Source organism: Talpa occidentalis, unplaced genomic scaffold, assembly GCF_014898055.3.
Source record: "Talpa occidentalis isolate TD23 unplaced genomic scaffold, MPIMG_talOcc4v2.1 talOcc4.3, whole genome shotgun sequence".
NCBI lineage: Eukaryota > Metazoa > Chordata > Mammalia > Eulipotyphla > Talpidae > Talpa > Talpa occidentalis.
Window position 1 is genome coordinate 6,698,409 of NW_023603184.1, and position 13,574 is coordinate 6,711,982.

A 13,574-nucleotide genomic window follows, 5' to 3' on the forward strand; every position below is an offset into this window, starting at 1 on the left:
CTCAGATCTAGGGCCACTTCCCTCAGAAAGCTTAGACTCACATTGGGGGGGCCCAAGCAACCCCAGGGAGTGCCAAGGAGCACCACCACACCAGAAATGACCAGTGTCTTGGGACACACACACACACATGGTGGAAAGATGGGGGTGGGAGCGCCCACACAGAAGGGAGTTGCTCTGGGGAATGTTCTTTTTTTTTCTTTTAAGATTTATTCATTTATTTATACAAGCACTGGGTACAGTCAGAAGCACGGGAGGATGAGAGAATTCACCAGAGCCAGGGAGCAGAACAGGCAGACTGACGAAGTACACTGCTGAGGGGAACAGTGGGCAGCAGGAGAGGTCTGTCGCGCCATGTGGGACCCTCGCCAGCTGGCCGGGGATCAAACCGGCACTGCAGAGGCTGTGGGCAGCTTCGCAACCCAGCGCTCAACCATTGCGCCACCGGGGAGGCCCTGGGGAATGTTCTTGAAGGCCTAAGAAGCAGCCCAGCACAAGCTGTGAAAGACTGGCCAGAGGCAGAAAGTAAGAACAGCAGCAGCAGCAGTTCTACTTAATTGAGCATGTACTGCGTGCTCAGTACAGAACTGCTCGCCTGCGAGGTAGTTGCCATTATAATCCCTCTACAGATTCAGACGCGGAGCCTCAGGAAGCATCGCATAGCTAGGAATGGAGCAGGCCAAGATCCCAGCTCGCAAGTCCAACTCTTCACCCCTGTGTGATCCCATCTCCCTAATCTGTAGATAGGCTGAGGGTAGATTAGGGGCTTCGGTCAGGTGAAGCAAGGTTAGGAGGTGGGATCTCTGACTACCTGTTTGAGAGGAGTCACCCAGCTCCACTCTGTACTGAGACCCTCGGCAGTGGCATGCGTGTGTGTGTGTGTGTGTGTGTGTGTGTGTGTGTGTGTGTGTGTGTGTGATGTGCCCCTTTACCACCGACGGATCCATATTTAAAAAACCCTGAGAGCTAAGCAGAAGTAGCAGAGCAGAGAAAGGAAGTCCAGAAAGGCAAAGGAACTATTGAAAGTCACATAGCCTAAAAACAGAGAGGCCGGAACTAAGTGCCCCATGACCCAGATTATAGGCCTCTAGACTCCTGGCTCCTCTGCCCCCAGCTGCCTCCCTACATCAGCAGGGAATCAGCTGTGACCAGAAAACCACCCTGAAGGGGGGAACCCCGGGGTGAGTTAGGGACGAGCTACACCCCAGAGACACCAAATGGGCCTGTGTTTGGCTAATCCTGCAGCAGCAGCACTGGGCAGGTGAAAACGCCTAGAGAGAGTCAAGGGGGTAGGAGGTTCAGGGAATCATCAAGAAAACAAAACATCCAGGCTGATAGGGTGGGGGGAGGCAAAGGGAGGAGGGAAGTGCCACTGGCCCTGTTTACCTCTGGATTTCCCCTCCTGGCTGCTCAGACCCAGATCTAGAGGATGGAAGCTGGTAGGCAGGGCAGTCCCTACTGAGATTAAACCAGCCCCCCCCACCTCTGTCTGCCCCCCTTATCCGGTCCCACAGAGGACCCCAGGATCTTCCGCCCTTCCCACCTCTCACTGAGCCAAGTCCTGACTGTTTGATGCTCTTGGTTAAATCATAACCATCCCTCGGAGCTCCCTGTGGGGTAGAGGAAGTGGGCATAATGGTTTGGAGCAAGGGGTCAAGGTCAATCCCAGAACAGGGGTTGCCAGGTGGCCCAGGTGCTCCAGATCGAAAGAATGTTCAGGGCTTGGGGCTACTCAGCTGTGACCCAAGCCAGGAGGAAGCTGTCAGGCCCTTGGGGGAAAACTGGGGTTGGTTCCCCAGAGTTGGGTGGGGGTGGGGGTGGGGAGGAAGAACTTCGAGGCAGTGGCTCAAAGTCTGAGGTCTTGAGAGAGACAGAAACTTCCGAAGAGCCTGAGGCACCCGCTCACCTTGTGGGAAACAGGTCCCACTGGAAGCCTTAATGCCAGAGCCAGTCCATGGTAACCCTGCATGCCTGGCCTCCCTGGGTTGGTACCAGGTGGGGGAAGCTGCGGGCACTTCCCATCTACTCTGCTTCCAAAGCCATTACTGACTGGCTCCAGCTCCTGCTGTCTGGCCCAGACCCTCCTTCATGGGCAAGCACATGGCCCTCGTGGGCAGCTCGGCCAGTCCCACCCTGCAGCGCTCATCCTCACCCAGACAATCCAGCACCTCCAGATGCAGGCTGGGTGGGGAACAGAAAGTGTCATACACTGCTCACACTGGGGCACGCTCCTGACTCCCCACCTTCCTTCACTCCCAGCCTCAGACACCCCAAAGCCCCCAGGTCCTCCTTCCCCCTCACCACAGCCTCATCCCTTGACTGCTGGATGCTCTTCCCCAGCACATCTGGCATATGCCACTTTTCCTAAAGCGTCACTCTATGTCACCCCCCTGCTCAGAAACCTTCAGTGGCTCCTACTTTCTCTAAGTCAAATCCAATCACCTCCAGGCCCTCCAGAAGTTGATCCACCCTTCCCCCTGCACAACTCTTCAGCCCAACTGATCAGCCTGGATGTTTTGTTTTCTTGATGATTCCCTGAACCTCCTACCTCCTTGACTCTCTCTAGGCGTTTTCACCTGCCCAAAACATTGTCTTTGTTCTGCTTGCAGAAACTCTCCAGTTTCTAAGTTCTACCCAAATCTCCACCTCCTTCCTAAAGCCTTCCTGAAAAATCCCTCTAATCATTTCTTCATTTATCGCTGCTCAGTCACTGGTATCCTGTTCTTAATCCCTCACCAGACATGTAGTGACTAAGTGGAGCAGGGGGGAGTTTATGTCATCAGTTTGGTTTGTCATTCATCATGCGGGAGGGCAGCGGAGGGCTTTCCATCAGAGCTTACTAAGCACTGTTGGAATGAACCCCTCTCCTCCCGCTGTGGGTACCACCTACTGACCCTCTCCAACCCACCATGCCAAACATGCCAAAATCTAATCTTATGCCTCACCAATGCTTGGAGAGGGAAGTCTATAGCCCAAGTTGATCCCAGTCCAGCCTGGGCCTGAGAGCCAAGGCAGAAAGTCCCACCGGAGTCCTGATTCCAGGAAGCCTCCACCCCCCCAACCTGGTTTCTCCAGTGTCTCACTTCTGAGCAACTGAAACCCCCCCACACACATACACACAGTGCTGCCTTCCATCAGGCTCTGTCCCATTGTGTTTCCCAGCTGTTTTCAAAGCATAGGGCTCCTCTCCCTAGGAGTTGCAGGGAGTCAGCATGAAGCACTCCCACCCTCCTTCAGCCAACCTGCTCAAACAGGTAACAGGTGCCCACACTGCCACTCACCTCCGCTCCAAGCCAAGCATGCAATAGAATAACTGGATTCCAGCCACCAGAGCCTAGACCGTGAAATCTCATCTGGTCCCAAACCTGGGGTGTGAGTTATCTTCTCCAGCACAGGGTTGGAGGAGGGGATGGTGGAGGCCTTACTGTCAGCAACTCAACATGAGGGCAGAATTCAGGTCTGGCTAGTTCACCGCTATATCCCCTATTAGGTACTCACTAAACATTACAGAAAACCCAACCACTTTTGGGGGCAGATGACATACTCCCCAGGCCCCAATATGGACATAGTGATGCTGGTGGCAGGTGGCAATTTCTGACACTCATGAGGTCAGGAGGGGCCAGCCTCCAGATCCAAAAAATGGGCTCCCTCCCAAACAGGAAGCCAGCTGCCACCTGCTGTCCACATCAGAGCAGCTGTTAGGTGGTGAGGTCTCATGGAGAACCTGGCACCTTGCTAAGCACTATATATTCATTATTCTATTTAGTTCTCACTATTACCACTGTGTACTGTCATTATCCCCATTTTACAGATGATAAAGTGAACCTTGGAAAAGGAGTGGAATCAGTTTGGTCCAAAAGTCCAAGCCCTTGACCATATAACTGGGCTGCCCAGCTACTATAGACTTGGCACAGCTGCCTACCACCGGGGACAGAAATCTCCAAATCAAGAATCTAACAACCCTGGATATGCAGCAAGACTCCCAGGGGTCCCTCGGCTTTCTGGGGTTTTCCCTCCTCTCCCCCACTCGCCCCAGAAAAGAACTAGTCCCCAGGTTTCCGCCTGCCCTGGGCCTCCGAGGCCAGCTCACCTGGAAAACCCCAGGTGAAGGGGGAGTTGGGGGAGGGTCCGACAAAAACCCAGCTGTTTCCAACCTAAAGTCCCACAGGGCTCTAAGAGTTAGGGGGTGCCAAGGGCGCGGATAGAAACCTCCCTGACGTGGGCACTGATTCCCCAGAGCATGTGGGTTCAAATCCACCTGAGGAACTAGTGTGACCTTTAAAGCAATTAGCTTCACCTCCTGCAGAGTTGGCTTTGCTCAGTGGTGGGCTGCAGGGAGAGACCACAGTAAGAGCGGTGCCCTCCAAATACCTGTGGCTGAGCTGCAGGTGGCTCTCACCTGCCAGCCCTTACCTTCTGGAGTTAGAGAAAGAAAGTCAGCGCGGAGCATGGAGCTCCCCAGGTTCAATCCCCTCCTTTTCCTGCAACCCGAGGGCGCAGTTTCGGGTGGAAGGATTCAGGTGAGGGCCACACAGCTGGTGCATGGGAGTCAGAGAACCTGGGCTCAGAACTTGGAACCTTATGCTCCTTATCACTCACAACTGCCTCCCTGGCCCTGCCCGTCACTCGTTCGAGAAAGCTGCCCAAGCAGGTTCGGGAAGTAGGGGCGAAACTAACTTTGCTACGGGCTGTCCGGCCGGCCTCCCGCCAGCCCCTTCTCACCTGCTGAATCTGCTTTCTGTTCGGCGCTGCACGCCCGGTACCGCCTGCTCGCGCTCGGCTCAGCCGACGGCACAGCGCTGGGCTCAGTCGCTCGGCCGCCGAGCTCCAGCAGCTGCAGAACGCAGTGGCCGAGGCCTGGCCCCGCCCCCTGGAGCTCCTGGAGCCCCGCCCCCTGGTGCCCGCCCCGGACACGCCCCCTCGACGGCCCCGCCCCCGGTCCGCAGGAATGCGCCGGCCTCCGTCCACTGCGCGGGGCCGCCCGCCCGGGGCCAGCTGGAGGGGGCCTCGCCCTGGCTCCGCCCCTCACGACGCCCTGATCACTCCCGGGCAGCCCCGCCCCCAGGCCACGGAGGGCCCGGCCCCAGCGGGAGCGACCCTGCCCCCCCCACTCCCCCCCCCCCGTCCAGCCGGGGGGCCCTGCTAGGTGGGAGCCCCCACTCTCAGCCCCCCCTAACTGCCCCGCTCCTTCTCCGGCCCCCAAGTCCATCCCAGGCCCGCCCATCGCCCCCACGGCCGTCCCTTCCCGGCCCGACTACCACCCCCCCCCCCCGCCCCCACACGCCCCCTCCCCGCCCCAGCACCGCCCCAGCCCTGGCCCGCTCCGCCCCCAGGCCCGGACCGCCCGGCCTCGGCCCCCACGCGGGCGCCCCCCGGGAGTGTCGCGTGCTGCCAGAACGGCTCGCCCTCCCCGTCGGGCCTCTATCGCCGGGCGGCCTACGGGCGAGCCCTTTTGAAAATACTAGCAGTTACACTGGTTGCGCCCTCTCCAAGGGACGGGCTCTGTGCCAAGCGCTGTAAAAGTCCTGGCCTGTGCGTTCTCACGGCGGTCAACTGGTGGTGCACACACTGCGCCCGCTGCACAGACCAACAGCTTAGAGAAGGGAAGTGGCGGCCTCTGAGTTTCACAACGGAGCTGAGCAGGGTCCAGCCTCGGGCTGAATCACAAGCTTGATGCTGCCGCAGCTTGCCTGGACTGGCCCCCCAGAAGTGGCCCCAGCCAGGCCTCTGTTGGGGCAGCCCCACACCGGCTGCGGGGTGCCAGAGGAGGCATGGGTTGATGAGGCAGGGGGCCGGGAGGGGCTGCAGCCCAAGCCCTCAGAAACTGGCTTTCTCCCTTAAGAAAAGTTGCAAATTAGAGCTGGGTGGCAAAAAATAAAACCCAGATTCCTGCCTGCACCCACCCCTGGGACTCCCAGAGACCAGAGACCAGCCTCTGTAGGATTACTGGGTCACAACCAGGGCCATTCACCTGTGCAGCTGACAAAGCTCTTTTGCTCCCATTATCTCATTGGCCTCTCACAAGGACGCTTTGTGGGAGGGAGGCGTTTTTGGCAAGGGTGGAGTAGGCTGAGTGCTGGATCCCAGCCCATTCCAAAGCACAGTGCTTGGACTGGCAATGGCAGCAGTATCTGGGAACCTGTTAGGAATGTGTGTTTGGGGATCTTATCCCAGACCTACTGAATACAAAACTCCTTGGTGAGGAGCCTAGCAATTTATTTTAACAAGGCCTCCAGGCAATTCTGAATCACACATAAGTTTGAGAAACACTTTTTAGCAGAATGATGATGATAGTGTGGCCTGAGCATCTCCAGATCAAGGTGGCCTCCTGGGAGTCCTGTGGCCCAAGACGAGGTACTTGATCCCAGGGATGAGCCCTTCAAGCGGGAGTGAAAATAACAGCAACGGCACCAACCTTGAAGGTGGCCGTTTAGGATTCAAGGTGACCATGCTCATGAAGTGTGTAACAGCATGCTCTTGGACACTATTCATGCTCCATAAATGTTCTTCCAATAAAACATCTGCTTCATAGAACCTCTACACCAAGTCAAGAGTGGGCTGGAGAATCTTATAAGCCCTACGGTGTCCCAATGCTGTCCTCCCACAGAAAGACACCATCTTTCATGCCAGGGACCGAGAACTTAAGCTCCCAATGATGTCCAAGCAGCTGGTCCAGGGACTGCACTTTGAGGTGCTCTTCTGTCTTAGGCTGGGTTCCCAGGCAACCCTTGCAAATAGGCATAAAGTACCCTTCTCTTCTACCCTGCTCCAAGTCCCCTTCCCTCAGGTTGGGTGTGTTTGTGATGGAGATTGGCACTTGGCAAAACAGCTGGATCCCATCAGCCCTCCTTCTTCTCCCCTCCCCACCCCCCAGGCAGATATCAGATCACTTTAGTCCCATCTGCTACCCCTCCTGTCTCTGTCACTCCAGATTAGAGATGGGGGCAGCTGTGGCAGTTTCTAGAATGCCTGCCATACTCCCCCAACAACCTCCCAGTGCCTTAGAATAGTTTTCCCTATCGGACCCCACAGTCCTATTCCACTGAACCACCCTAAAGCTCATAGTAAAAGTTGAGGCCTACAGACCTTATAGTTAAACATTTAACAGACTGTACCATAAAATGTTTATTCTCCTGCCTTGAGAAATATTACTTTTAATGACCAAGGCAGTTATGTTCAAATATAGAAATCTGGGACTCTTGGGAATTCTGCGCAGGAACATGGCAGTGTGAGATAGGGCAGGCCCTGACCCAGTCCTCAGCCCACCCACTCCAATTTTTCCTAGCCCCATCTCCGTGTTTTGTCACAAGAACCTAGGACACCCAGCCCGCCTGCCCAGACTCTGCACACGCCTTGCCTACCCTGCACTCTGTCGCCCCTCCAGAGGCCGAGGGACCTGAGGAAGCTGTTTGTGTCAGCTCAAAAGCTGCACTTGGGCCATGTAGGCAGAGATTTCCAGGTTTTTAGATTCTTGAAACATGACCAGGGAGGGGGTGGGGTGCATGTTGTGGTGGACACACGTGGTCCTCTTGGCCAGGTCTATGGCACTGCCATTTGGCCTTGTCTCCTAACACCTGGCACAATGCCTGTCCCCCACTGGAAGATAAGTGCCAGCCATCAAACAAAAGGGTGACTGAGTTCTTTCCTGAAATACTGAATATGGTCGGTTTCCCCAGTGTCACTCCCCCCAGCAGGAATCAGGCTTGGCCATGGCTTGCCTTTTGTTTCACCTGGCAAAGCTGCCTCTACTGAGAGATCACTTCCAACTTCTGTGAAATTCTTCCATGCATTCTAGAAGTAAAGTCAGAGTTCTAAAGGTGGGGAAAGGGACCAGAAGAATCCCCTAGAAAGCCTTGAGAGAAGATATCAAACGACCAACCTTGAAGTAGGGGAGATGGTGGCATGGCAAGACCTCAAAAGGGCATGGTTATGGGGGTTCACAGAAGACTCCCCCACTTCACAGGGGCCACAGGTGCTGCACAGCGGAAGGTCCAAAGAGCCTGTGGCAAGAACACCTGGGCATGAGGGTCTTGTTGGTGTCTGGGCCTAGGGAAGACCCTAAGACTTGCAAGTTTGGGTGAGGGGAGGGGAGTGGGGCATCTGTTTCCTGTTACTATGTAGCAACCCACCCAACCATTTCTTTATCTTAAATCTGCTATTTGGGGGGCTCCCCTGGTGGTACAAGGGGCTAAGCATCAGCACTACAAAGCTATCCACAACTACTGCAGCACCAGTTTGATCACCAGCCAGGGAGGTACCCACATGGCGTGGCAGACCTCTCCTGTCTCACCAGCTGCTCCCCTCGGCAATGTATTTCAGTGGATCCACCTGTTCTGCTCCCCACTCTGTCTCTGGTGAATCCTCTTACCCCCCACACTTCCGGCCCGTACCCCACCTCTTGTATGCATAAATAAATCTTTAAAAAACCCTGTGATTTGGGGTGGGTGCAGTGGGAAAGGCTTACTTCTGTTCTGTGCAATGTCAGCTGGCACTGGAAGCTGAGGTTCATTTTCAAGTGCTGCACTTACCTGGATGTCAAGTTGGAGCTGTCAGCTAGGCGGTCAGCTAGAGCTGAGTGGGAGGCCTGGCTTCCTCCTCACGCGACCTCTCCACAGGCTGCTTGGGCTCTCTTGAACAAGATGGAAGCTCATGGCACTTGATGACCTTACCTTGGAAGTTACCCAGCAACATCGAGATACCAAGATCCACCCTGTTCAAGAGGCAGGACTTAGTCTCCCTCTCTTGATGATGCAGAGTTCTAGAAGAGCTTACAGCACCCAAGACCGCTTTTGCAGTTATTCTTGTTTCCTGAAGACAGCCTGGAAAATACAGTCTGCCCCTACTGAGTGCTCAGAATGACTGTGGTGGAAATTCCTTGGTGGGAACTGAGAGTCTCAATGAAGCTGCTGTCAAGAGAAAAATGCTGTTTCTTAATAACAATCCTTTGTGCAGGACTGAATCAGAACTCGGGCTATAGGCAATATCCTTGAGTGCTGGGGTTATTGAGGCTCTTCCTTCTTCAGAGAATTCTCAGAATAGAATTCACACCTCCTTCTTCTCTACCTGTTCTGTTTCCCTAAAGCTTTAAGCATAATGGCACTCACTTCCTGATAACATCATAGCATGAAGTAAGTGCTATGGTGGTGCCCATTTCCAGGCCCAGGCAATGGAGGCACGACGAGGTAAGAGCGTGTCCATGGTCACACTACTGGTAAGTGATGGAGGAAAGAGAAATTGCTGTTTATAGCCAACCTAATTTTTGGTTACTGAAACCAAGCCTAGGAGAAAGGGGTTCAAATGGGACGGGATGCGGGGGCCCCAAATTCTGAGCACCCAACACTGAGCCATGTGGTCTATCTCTAAGCCTCACCGGGGATCAAAGAGTTTCCTTCCAGGGCCTTGAAGGAAGGGCCTTTGCTTCCTGGTTGAATAACAAAAAGATACCGGTGGGCCTCCCAGGTGGCACAGCGGTTGCTGGGCTATGAAGCTGCCCGCAGCCTTTGCAGCTCCGGTTTGATCCCCAGCAGCCGGCGAGGGTCCCACATGGCGGCACAGACCTCTCCTGCCGCCCGCTGCTCCCCTCAGCAGTGTATTTCATCAGTCTGTCTGTTCTGTTCCCCGCTCTGGCTCTGGTGAATCCTCTCACCCTCCCGCGCTTCTGACTGTACCCAGTGCTTGTATAAATAAATAAATAAATCTTAAAAAAAAAAAAAAGATTAACGGTCCCCAGGACCCCATGAGCAGGGCTCCAGCCCAGGCTGGACACAAGTCAGCCCCAAGTTCTGTCCTCTTGCTGAGTGTCTGGCCAGGAAGAGGTTAACAGTTCTCAAGCAGGGGCCAGTTCCTAAACAGTAATTTCTGCATCTGAATGGGCTCAGCAGGACTTCAACCTTTATTTTCTTCTGCTAATGACTGAATGAGAATCTGAACTCTAGACCCCTGTTCAGCTGGGGTGTGCTGGGGCAGGACCCAAGTTCCCACAGGACATGAAGCCATGAATACCTTCCCAACTCAGTCACTTAACAAAGATTCTTTAGATCGGGCTATGATCCCACCCTGCCCTCTGGCTTGAGCTGAGGGGCCAGTGGCTGCTCCACCCCCCCAGCTCTGGCCTCAGGGGGCTTTCAGCACAGTGGGGGAAGTTGACCCCATAAACCACAGAATTGATGCCAGTAGCAAGGGTTGTTGACAATAATAATAATAGCAGCCTTCTTTTTAAAGTAAGCTGTTACCAGGCCAGACATTTCCAAAAGGACTGAGTATATTTAACTAATTTGATAACTAATCTTACACAGTATGAATTTTTTTTTAAACAACTATGCCAATGGGTAACTGCTTAATATTTTCAGGTGTCTCCCTTTCCCCAGTTTCCTGTTACACCCGTTGTTTTCCCCTTTGGGGCATCAGCTCAACCCCACAGCACTGTTTTGGTTACCCGAAACAGTCATGAGTCCATCACTCAATATATGTTAGTTTATGTATTTATAATAGAGGTGTTTGCACTATTTTGTTAGCCATTTTGCATAGTCTAGACCATAAAACAAAACAAAAATTGTAAAGCTAAGATAAAAACAATGATTAAAAAATCCAATATACACAAAAATAAAATAAATATAAAATAATCCTACTATCTCCTTGAACTCCAGTTCTACTTGGCTCCCATGTCCGCAGGGAAGAGTCGCTGGAGGAGACAGAGAAGCTTCTTCAGAGTCTCTATATGCTCATGAGTGCCTGCGATGGATGAGGAGATGCTGCAGAAATGGGAGCCACCCTTTCACACCTGCCTCAGCTGAGCAGCACAAACCCTCATGCAATTCTTCCCCGAGTTGGGTACAAGGCAAAGAATACTCTGGTGGCCAAGAAGCCAATGGTGTAGATGTTCTCCTCGCTGTACAATTAATACCAAGCCTCAAAGAGTTGAAAAAGTTTTGAATTTGTCACCAGCATTTCAAAATTAGGAAATTACATTAACATTTACATTTACAGCATCTGTGAGGAATAGAAATAAAAAAATCCAAATATCTGAAATGTATTCCAACAGAGCACCAGCTGGCTGGACCTGAGTGTGGCTGCCCCCTTCCGTTATAACACATACTTTCTAGTGTGTCACAGTCCCCACCGCTCCCAACTGCCCCACACAACCTGCTGCCCTTGCGTGATCTGCCTGCATCCTGCAACTAAGTTTGCATACTGGGCTCAACAGATACTGGTTGAATTGGTGTTCACACTGAGAGCTTTCTGAGTAGCAACAGACCCCAACTTCTTTGCAGGAAGATGGAGATACTGTAACAGGGTGGTCCCCAGGAAAGGGGGAGTTTCCCTGCCCCACTCAAGGGAGGGTGGAGCTGAGCAGGAAGAGGAGAAGCAGCAGAAGAGACTGAGGTAGGAAGCAGGATGGAGCCAGAAGGAGACCTGGAGGAGGCGCGTGGAGCCTAGAGACACGTGAAGAAATTGTGCTTGTCTTTTGGTCGTGGATGGGGTGACACAGATGTGGGTAAGAGACCCAAGGGGAGGTGACAATGGCAGCTTTTATCTTGATGTTGATTTTGCTCTTTTTCTTCCAGGCTTGTCTGGTTGTTTCTGACCCTTTTCTGTGGGTCCCCACTGGAAGATGCTTTAGACTTGTGGCAGGCTTTGGGGCCTTGCTCTGGGCCAATCCCATTTGGATGGACTTTTACCCAGGAGGGGACGGGTAACTTTGGGTGCTTCATTTAGAACCTAGACTCTTTGCCTTACCTGTATTGTTTCCTAGTTTTATTAAAGTTCCTTCCCATTAAAGTCTCCTATGTTTTGTGTTGATGCGGCGGATGGCAGAACCCATGTAGAATAGGCAGGTTTGCGGGGTTTGGGCTGCCCCCTCCCTGTCCTATAACAATACCACATTCTTGCTCTTGCCATCTTTCTGCGACCCTCTCCATGAAAACTGCCCTGTTAGCACAGCCCTCCTCTGTGGGTCTGCTTCCTCGCCTGTAAGCTGCAGGCAATGTGTACTTGTCATCTGATACTTTGGAGCTATAGGTTGGACTAGTTAGTTGTCTCCAAGTCATTTCTTTTAGTAACTGAAATGGAGAGTGAGACAAACACCTCTCCAAGCATGTCCTTCCAAAATAAGCATTTATTGCCCTCTGGTGTCCAGAGCACTCAGTGCAGCCAATCAAGAAAAACCTGGAAAAAGAGGGAAAGGCTTGTGTGTGTGTGTGTGTGTTGGGGGGGTGGGGGTGGGGGTGGGTCTCAGGTCTAGTCAGACCCCCAGGAGCAGGATAGAGCTCTAATAGGAAGGCCAGGTGAGGGCAGAATTGACATTAGGTCTTTTTAGCCATTGCCACTCCAAGTAAACCCCAGAATCCCCAACATTCTCCCCCATTCCCCTCCCAAGCCCCACACAAGGAGACTTGGGATGGATTTACCAGCCAATGCTAGGTTGGTCTCAGTCCCCCTGGCTGTCTGAGGGTCTTGAGGATATGATGACTCTTATTTAATAATGGTGATGAAATAATTTGCACTACAGTAGGCATCAGACTCATGGTAAATAGAACCCAGTTGTTTTTGCAGAGAAAAATACACTAAAAGGCATTTGCAAAGCCTCCTGGATTGTTGAGAGGGAAGTGGGGTGGGCTAGAAAGCCAGGCTCAAGTTCAGTTTACAGGAATAAGACTTTACACTACCCTGCAGGACTGACCAAATACGGGGACTGTCACCCTCATTGTCCTCATGCTCCACCCAATGCTGGTCTGTCCTCAGAAGCTGACTGCAACCCTGGAAGGCCACCAGGAGGAGGCTGTCTCCATCACAGCCAGCAAAATATGGAGGCCCCCTTAAAAGTCTTTCCCTAAATCCTGGCCTTTCATGGAGTGTCTGACCAGAGAAGACTTGGTCCTTGGCCTGCAGGTTGCTCCCAGGACAGCTGGGATTGTGCACCAGAGGCCACTGTGAGCAGTGGTGCTTGTCATGTGGGAATCTCCTCAAATATAGAAAGCCTATTTAAGGACACCGGGCAGCTGCAACTCTCACGATGGCCGCTCCTGCCCCACTGGTGGTGCGTGCTGCGTGCCCGGCACTGGGCATGATGAGCTCACCCAGCCCTCACACTGACCCTCTGACAATGGCCATTCCCATTTTATGGAGTAGGAAACTAAGATGGCGTGAACTGAAGTGACTTGATTCCCATCTCACAGCTGGTGAGTGGCAGCACCGGGGGCCAGCCAGGCCGCCTGACTGCAAACCTGCAAATACGCTGGAGCCTCCGAAGGGGCCTTCTTTCTCAGCTCTCCTGTCCCGCTGGCTGCGAATGAGCCATGGAGCCCAGAAGCAGGTTTACTGGTGTGCTTTGATCCCCCAAACAGCCAGAATCACGAGAGGAAGCCATAGATGGCACAATGCTAGGAGTGGACCCTCATGTAAACTGTGGACTTCAGATGGTTCTAATGGGTCAGCATCACTCATCAATTGTAACAAGTCTCCCACTCTGGTGGGGATGTGGGGCCTGAAGGAGGGGTCGGGGGTGTATGGAAACCCTTGGTACCTTCTCATTTTGCTGTAAACTTAAAACCACTCTTAAAACATAATTTCAATTAAAA

General features: G+C 53.2%; 1 protein-coding gene across 3 annotated transcripts in view; it reads right to left on the bottom strand.

Moving 5' to 3' along the window:
* Positions 1-4,832, bottom strand: part of CD82 (CD82 molecule) — a 48,446-nt gene extending 43,614 nt beyond the window's left edge. For 2 of the 3 annotated variants that reach the window (XM_054699252.1, XM_037522417.1), the window contains exon 1: positions 4,720-4,832. The gene's annotated coding sequence lies outside the window, so the exon portion shown is untranslated. Of the gene's footprint in view, positions 1-4,410; positions 4,580-4,719 lie in introns of those variants that run through there. The other variant, XM_054699251.1, reaches the window with a different exon arrangement.
* Between the last annotated feature and the right edge of the window lie 8,742 nt (positions 4,833-13,574).